Consider the following 9,115-nt stretch of genomic DNA (forward strand, 5'->3'; position numbering starts at 1 on the left):
TTGGGAAGGCAATGAAAGAGGTCAAACTGCTATAAAGTTAATTAGATAGTAATCAAATTTTAATTGAAATAAGAAAATTTGATTCAAAGTTTATATAGATACTTTGTGGGTGACAGATTTTTTCTCAGAGTCTCACAATTCTTTGATATTCCTATGAGCTGTCAAAGTAATTTGCCATGGGTAGATGAATTTTTCTTCTTATGCTCTTTGCCAATGAATTTGGAGAAACCTTCATTTGTTATTCAAAATTAGGCATTAAATAACAATTCTGCTATTTCTTTACCTTTTCCCAGAATCATGCCATTGCAAAGAAGCTTCAATTAAAAAACAAACAAAAAAAAAGGTCAAATTTTTGTAGATTTAAATCACCTCTGTGAATTAGAAATTTCACTCTAGACAATTTTGATACCAAAAAGAATATAAGCATTTACACAACATTAAAAAAAAACCACAACAAAACAACAAACTAACCAAAATCAAACCCTTCTAAAAAAGAAACCCACAAAACGACCTCCCAAAACCAAAAAAACCCAACAACAATAACAACACAAGAAACCCCCCACCCTCCTCAAAGAAAAACCAGTAGAAATGTCAGCTTCCACCCAGGTTGCTGATGCCAGTACAGTACATATTGAAAATTATTGATTTTATTGCTTGATGATGAGTATTGAGCTTCTTAAGTTTACTGTCCACATTCTAGTCCTCACTGATTTATAGGAAAGCAGGAGTGAGAAAGCATAACTGTGAAGTCCTTGCAATTTCCAAATCTATGGTGAGAACAGGGCTGTTGCACCAGGGCAAGCTTTGTGTTCTATTTGCAGTTAATTGTTTCAAAAACTAGACACATTGGTGTATATCAGTTTTATTCCAACTTCTCTTTAGTTTGATAATGCCTGTGTTTTTATATAAATACATATGTATACACATGCATGTATACATATAAATGTTTTTAAGTGTGTGTCTGCGTTTGTGTGTGGCCATGCATATGCATCTCTATGTGTGAATATATCCATTTATTACTATTCCTAGCAGTTTATAGGCAGTCCAGCTCTGGAAAGCTGACCAAATTCCCTTCTGACAGAAGCATTACTGACAGAATTGTCAATTATTTCCAACATGGAGTCTTAATTGCCACTGTGTGAGCTGGAAAGAAACCCAGTTTTATTAGCAGATTCCAGGTTCAGTTTGCATCTAATTTGCTAACAAAGAAGGTACATCACTCTAACTCAGACTGTCATTCTGAAAGCTCTATAGGTCTTTCTTCTGTTCTGATCTGTATTAATTGTGCTGACCATCATGCAGAACAATTTTCTATCCCTCTGTTATGGAGTTTTTCCTATCCAACCATGAGGAGACTATTAACACCTTTCTACTGGAAGCACATAAAATAATCATGGGAGCTGTTTATGTTAATTCAAACTAACTCAGATCCCTTTTTTTTCAGAAGAATTACTGTTTCAAAATATCAGCATGCGTTAAAAGATCAGGATTAATTTGTAAGAGCTGAATGACAATATTTCCAATAGCTTATTAAGCACTAACTAGATTTAAAATGGTGTGACTCTACATACACTTGTCTGTATCAAGAAGTTTAAACATCTGGTTTATAAGTAATGCAGGTTGTAAGGTTACAGAGTTTAATATCACTAGGGGATATTTTACCATATTAGATAACAAGTGACACATTTAGTTCTATGTTTTTTCAGAACTGACATAAAAGATTTAGTTTTTTTTTTTCCTACCGTGTGTTATGTGCTAATTAAAGAGTTGGCTTAAATAATATGGGGCTCCACTCATCTGGCTGCACTTTAAACCTTACAAATAAAGGATTTCCTTAAATTTCTCCCTGGAAATTAAGACAAGTTACATTTCCCCAGTAAAATGAAAGAAAAGAAAATATAGTGAAAAGAAAAATAATTATTTAAATATTACAAATGGAGGAAGGAGAAACAGAGCAAAAACACCAAAAATCCTAGTAAATTTGCTGTAATGCACAGCATTAATCAAAAGCAGTAAGTTTGAATAATGCCAACTACAAATCTCAGTGTGCAGCACGTGAAAAAGTTATCTGTTAGATTAGCATCTATAGCATACACTATGTTATGAAACCTGAGTTCAAGTCAAAGATAACACTGAAGACATGGCACAGTGAAATATGTTCTGAACTGACAGTGCAAGGCAACCCTAGTTAACTGCAGGTGCAATGGAAAGTCAAGCAAACAAGAAGGCTCTGAAAGTATACATATTTGCTTAACTCTTTTACAAGGTTGTTCAAACCCAAAAATATTCCATCTCTGTAACAGCAAATATATGCTCATGACCAGAACACTGACCCTTCCTTCAGAGCTCATGTGAATTTATCAGATCAGGTGTAAGGTCCAGGTTCTGCTTGTGTCTCATTCCCCTGGGTTATTTTTAAAGACAGAATTATATTCTATCCCCGCTTTGTTTGATAGAGTCTGATGTGAAATCTTCACTTTCTTGAAAATAATGAGGGTTTTGTCATGATTTCTGCAGGACCAGGGTTTACACCAATCTGCTCCAAGCTACCTCTCCCATATTACAGGTTTTATTCAATGTTTAATCTACCTATTTACCTTTCCAGTATGCTTTAATTTTTCCCACCTATTTCTCAGTTTTCTTTTTTTTTTTTTTAATACCTTAAATGGTGAACATATCAGCCGCTCCTTGCAGCAGAAGTATTGACTGTTTTAACTGTCTGATGATGAACAATCTGCTCAGTATCTCTCTTCCAAAAATCTCATATGAGATGCAGATTTATTTGCAATATTGCACTTAGCAAATAAAAGTGCATTATCTAGACTTTTCTAGGTACACATTTCCTCCCACAGCTGGATAGAGAACTACTGATTACAGAAGATTTGAAAAAGTTTATTATTACAAAAATAATGTGGTATTCTAGGGAAAAAAAGAACATTCTAATACCAAATTCCTTTGCCACTAATCTGCTATATAAGTGTATGTTGTTTGAGTTAATTAAACTTGTATTTGGTTTTGGCTTTTTTTCTGACAGACTTTACTTGTCGATAGTCTCCAATAACAAATAACACATCTGCCCAAGCCTGGATTTGGTCTGACATTCACTGATACATCACCCCACATTTTCTGCTTGAACTTTTACAATTAAATCTTAGGTTTATTTATATTTATGTGAGTTTTGTCATTAAATTTCCCAGGTCAAGACTTTGCCCTTAAAGATTTTGGCTGTGCACAAAGCTAAGGGGTAAATTACGAGACAGTATGGATGAAAACTTGGTTCTGCTGAAGTCTTTTGGCATTTTGCCTATGACATCAGGAGAGACAGCAATGCATATTTTATAAGCAGAAATGGTCTGTTGTTCTGCCTTTAAGCTGGCATGATAAAGTGCAGAATTTAAATATATTTAAATAAAACTTTTTATTTCATTCAGAATCTAGCTGAGTTTTGTCTCAAACTAATCTGTATGCACTAAAAAAATTCTTATCACAATTTAAGTGGTATTTTAGGCTTGAACTGTCCCATCAATTTATACAATTAAGATCATATTCTAACTTTATGCTGGACATATGTTGCGTGAGTTATAATAATCTGTGTGGTTTAGCTCACTTGATGTTGCAGTCCAAAATTCAAAAGCAACAGAAAAGGAACTGCTAGGATTAAACAGGAAACCTTGGGCCAAGGAGACTGAGAAAAAAAACAGACAAGATCCATTGTCCTGATCTTCCCCAGCAGGATGTAGAGACACTTTGCATGATGCTATCAGATATCCCATTGTTTTCTCCCTCCCTGTGTAAACCCTTCTTTCTTTCCGTAAAGCTGATCACCATTCCCCGATGTAATCCTGCTTACTGGAAATATCAAACATTTTTCCCCAAAATGTAAATACTGTATCTGAGAAATGTAAAATCATTTTTCCCCTTATGTCACCCCTGTTACTGGAAATGCTAATAGAATGTGGAGTCCTGTGTTTGGAATAACCCTGCCTCCTCATTAACATGGAAGCCCCCGAGAACCTTAAATAGCACTCGCGTGTTTAATAAATCATTCCAGTTTTTTGCCTCTGTGTCTGGGATCGTGACAGCTTTATTAGACCATTACAATTTACTCCACTGTCATATCATCCTATGTCTCTTCCATGATATCTTGGAGGTAGCTGCCTTCACTGGAGCTAGACTAGCTTAGTGTCACTGAAGCGTGTATCATACTCTAATTGCTTCTCTCTTTTTCCATAATTGTTCACATCAGAACTGTTGGGTACAAGACCCCATTAAGGCATACACTAAATTTGTATTTCATATGAGTCAACATTACATATCTATTAGGTTAAGCTAAAACACACAGAATTAGGTGTATTTACAGCCCTCAGGATGTCACGTAGTATCTGATCACATAGGGAGTCAGATAGACATGTAGAGATGATAAGGAACATGGTTGCAGTCTAAAGAATTTTGACTGAATCTGAAGTTGTGAAAAAGAATTTATATGGACTCTGTCCAATGTCATGTGACTTTTGAACTTCTTATATGCTATCATTTATTCTAAATGTAGTTTTACCACCTTGTCAAACCATAGTCACAGATTGTCTTGGAGAGGTAGTGCTGTTTTCCTTCAAATCTCTTAAGGTGTGCACTTGGGTTTTTGACTGCTTTAAATGTTTATAACTAATTTTTCTAGATGTCCCTGGGGTGATAGTGTGTTTGGTTCCATTTTCCATCCTTTAATATTACAGGGCATTTTGACTGCTAAATTATTCCTTTCTTCTACACACTGCCTCTAAATATTTAATTACAAATATTCGCTATGTGTGTTTGTGGGATTTTCAGTTTAAAGATGTTATTTTTTTTAAATTTAACAACAGTTTTCCCAGAAAAAGTAGGTTAATTGGTAATAATTGCTAATAAAATGTGTGCATTGCTATCAGTAAAATGGGTCTGATAAGACAAAGAATGATCTGTTCATAGATACAGAACAAAAATTGTCTTCTTCATTCTTTAGAGTAAAATATAACTTCACAAGGCTTCAAAGCATGTTATATTATAACTGGCTACCTTTTCTATTAAGTAGCCTAAATTTTTGTGAAATAATTTGTAAAAACTCTATGTTTTTTAAACATTAATGTTTTGTGCATATAATTCCCTGATGTGAGAATGTATTCAGTCATCAAAACTAGTAATTAACAAGTAGTGACATTCAGTGGCTTATTGAAAGTAATATTTTTTAAATAACCAAAGAGGACGGAATAAATCGATGGATACAGGATTGCAGTTCTGAATATAATCTTATAGGAATGTAATGAAAGCATCATTTAATGCCTCAATCAATAATGATGGGGATTCTAGATTTTAGGGCAAAACTTATCAATATATTTTATGATCTAATGTACTGTTTTATATCTTTCAAGAGATCCAAAAGAAATGATGAAACAATGTTTTATTCACAGTATAAAATAGAATAGGAGGGGATTTATGTTTCATAAGAGGAGACTTCAGCTAATTAATTGTGAATTTCTGCAATGCTAAAATTAGTTGGCACTGCATAATTTTAATTAAATTCATGCCATCTCTAGTAATTCTACCTAAGGAATCACATTAACAAAGTTCACAACCAAACCCACAGTTTTCCATATATTTTCTGCCTGAGTTTCAACTTTAGATTTAGGCATAAAATGCACTGGTATTCTCCTGATTCTGTGATGAGAATTTACTTTTCATATATGAGATGTATTTTGACACATGCAGGACTGTATTAAAAAAGCAAAAGAAACTCTGTCAGTATGCAACAGGAAATAAATTACATGTTTATGTAGCATGGAAGACCACTTTAAATAACTTATGTTTTTAGTGATTTCTAGATTTCATGGTAATTCTGGCCTTTCTGATAATCAACATTACCAATATACAATTGAATAAGCATGTAGTATCTCATTATCCTATTGATACACCAGCCAATCCTAGTCTTAGGAACTGGAAAGAGAACAAGTAAGAATAATGGCATTTTCAGTCCACTGGACTATGATTTACATTGGCTTTATTCTCCTGCAATATGTTTTGGCACTTCATGACTATGTATGGAGACACATGAACATCTCATTTCAGCTAATTGAGCTAGGAGAACTTGGCATTCAACAGACACTTGAATTGTTTAGTATATCCACTATAAAATAAACAAAAAACTCCATGAGGGTACTCAGCCTACATACGATCCTGACAAACTGTAACACTCATTCTATTCGAAAGAATAATGAGAAGAAACATTATCTTCTTTTTATGAAGATCAGACTTAAGATCATAAACGTAGAACTATTCTTCCCAAGAAAATAAAAAAAAAATTTCAAACAAATAGTGGTTCTGATTTCTTTTTTTCTAACCCAGTGTTTAATTGCAGAAACTTTTTTTTTTTACATTGTGAATAAATAATTATAAATCAGCTCCGTATTTCAGTACTTCAGAGCACCTCTGGTCATCCTCTGTGCTGAGCAACACTTAAAAAAGTCCATCACTTTCTAGACAATTCTGGAGGTGTTTTATTGGTAGAATTAGAGAATTATAGAATGAAAGAATTATCACAGAATTATAGAATCAACCATAGAATCATAGCAATGCATTAAAATTCTTAAGATTTGTAACATATGTATTTTTAAAATAACTGTACAGTTCCTAACACTTGAGAATAGCAACTAACTAAAGCTCCTTTCTAATGCTTCATATCAAATTCCCAAAATTCTACTGATTTTGTTTAATGTTCTCTTCAAGGAGAAGACATCAGCAAGTATATCTTGTTTGGGACACATATCTAGAAAGATATCATTGTAGACAAAGCAATGCAGAAGGCCCAAAGACCTTGGAGAAGATCCAAAGAAGAGATGTGGCTTGAGAGTGGTGATGATGATGATGAAGAGGGTCCTGAGACCTCCAACTCAATTCTGAAGTGGCATGCCAAGGGGCAGATCTGAGGGGGGTTCTAGGGGGCAGACTTTTCATGTTAGATCCTTTAGATACAATAATTAATTAGAGCTATAAAATTGTTGAATCCCAATGCTGTATTATACACTATAGTACACTTCTGTATTTTAGTGTGCCCTAAAGTGTTTTAATTAAAGACTAACCTCTATCTATATTAATATTGTTCAGAAAGCTCTTTTCTTCCATTTGAGGCAACAATAGAATCATTAAAACTGGAAAAGACCTCTAAGATCATCAAATCCAACCTCTGACCAAACACAACCTTTTCAACTAAATCATAGCACTAAATATCATGTCCAGTTTTTTCTTGAATACTACCAGGGATGGTGACTCCACCACCTCCTCGGACAGACTGTTCCAATCCTTAATCACCTTTTCAGTGAAAAACAAACACCCGCTCCCATAAGACCGATGTGAGCTGTGAGCTGGAGCTGTCCTCAGCAGGAACAGGATCTTGCCTGGCATTGAACTGAGCAGCTCCACCACACCCAGAGTACCTTCTCCCCTGGCTGTCCATGCCTTAGGGAGCCTCCTTGGAGTTCTGCTCCTATGCTGATAACCTAGAGACCCCTTTCCTTCCTTTTTTTTCCCCTTCAAGGGCTGTTTGCCCTTGTTATGCAGCGCTGGCAGGTGCCCTGCTCACTGCACTTGGAACAAGCATGAACTGATCTGCAGCTGCACTTTGCAGCATGAAACCCATCAATTTGCTCAGAGAATTCCTTGCTTTGCCACAAAAAAAATGGTTTGTGAATGAAAATAACCCCTGGATTTGGTTTCTATGGTTACTACTGCATGAAGGAAAACAGCAATTGTCGCATTTATTTATTTATTTATTTATTTATTTCCTATTAAAATGTTGTTTGAATAATCTAGAGAATCTCATTTCTGGGACCATTTTATACTTGCTTTAATTTTGTTGTTCTCAGCTTAAGTTGGTAAAAAGTAAATTCTGTTTTCCTGATTTTGCACAAGCCAAAAGCTATGCAAAAGGGTTGATCTCTTTATGATAGCACTAAGGTATTTGCTAAGTTGTTTAAGCCTAAGCTATTATAACACAGTGTCATTTTAATTAAATATGTAGTGTTAAGGGCATTTACATCATAAGCTTACCTTGTGCCTGCCTAACTTTCTATATGGTGATCAACTTAATTTTGACTCTACATAAGGGAGAGAAGAAGAAATAGTACTGTTTCTGCTCATATGTCCTCAGCTTTCCTCTCAGTATTTCACTCAATGAAATATGAATATGAATATTTCTTACTTTAGAAGGAAAGCTCTTACTTTATTTGAGTTTTGCTTGGAAAAAAATAAAGTCAAATATAATAAATCGATTGTGACAGTCTTAGGCTAATCCTTAGCTTCACTACTAGGCTTTAACAGCTGGCTAATGTCCATAAGGGTCTCATAATTCTCCTGTATATGAAACAGGACACTGGTGTGATTTTTATTTCAGGTAAATAGTCCTTTCCTATTAAATTGTTCCTCATATGGAAGCAATTCTAAGCCTTTCATGATCCTTACTGTCCTTTGAATCTTTCCCATTCCCAGTATATCCTTTCTTGTGGATCAGGGAACTACAGATGCAGAGTATCAAAGGAGTAGGTTTGTTGATTTGCCATGGATTTATTCAGTAGAAAAATCATTCCACCTTATTTTCTGCTTGTTTCTTTATACTTCCTTTCATTTGAGGTGCCTGATTTTCAAGCCTGCAAAGCATTACTGCAGATGTTTTCAGGTGGCAGACTGTGCTAACACCAACATATCATTCCAGAATGGCAACTACGATTTCAGGATTCACCGTTTTCCGCATAAATACAGGATTGTTTTCTTTCTCTATTTTAATTTCCTAACATTCACCTACTGTGAGTTTCACCTACCATTTCTCTGCCACAGTGATAGCCTTTTAAGGTCTTCCTGCAATTCTTCAGCTGCTGTCTTCATTTCTACTACTTACAGCATAACATTGCATCATTTTCCCTTCCTCAAGACTTTGGCTGCATTTTCACTAAACTATGGAAGCAAAAGCCTTTGACTAGCATGCCTGCTCTGTCACTTTTTCCATGGTAGTCCACAACAACTGAACAAAACTGTGCAACATATCCTATCCCCCTTGAACAATACAAAAATTAACCATTAGTCTACCTTAGACATG

This window comes from Pseudopipra pipra, chromosome 1, assembly GCF_036250125.1.
Source record: "Pseudopipra pipra isolate bDixPip1 chromosome 1, bDixPip1.hap1, whole genome shotgun sequence".
Classification (NCBI taxonomy): Eukaryota; Metazoa; Chordata; class Aves; order Passeriformes; family Pipridae; genus Pseudopipra; species Pseudopipra pipra.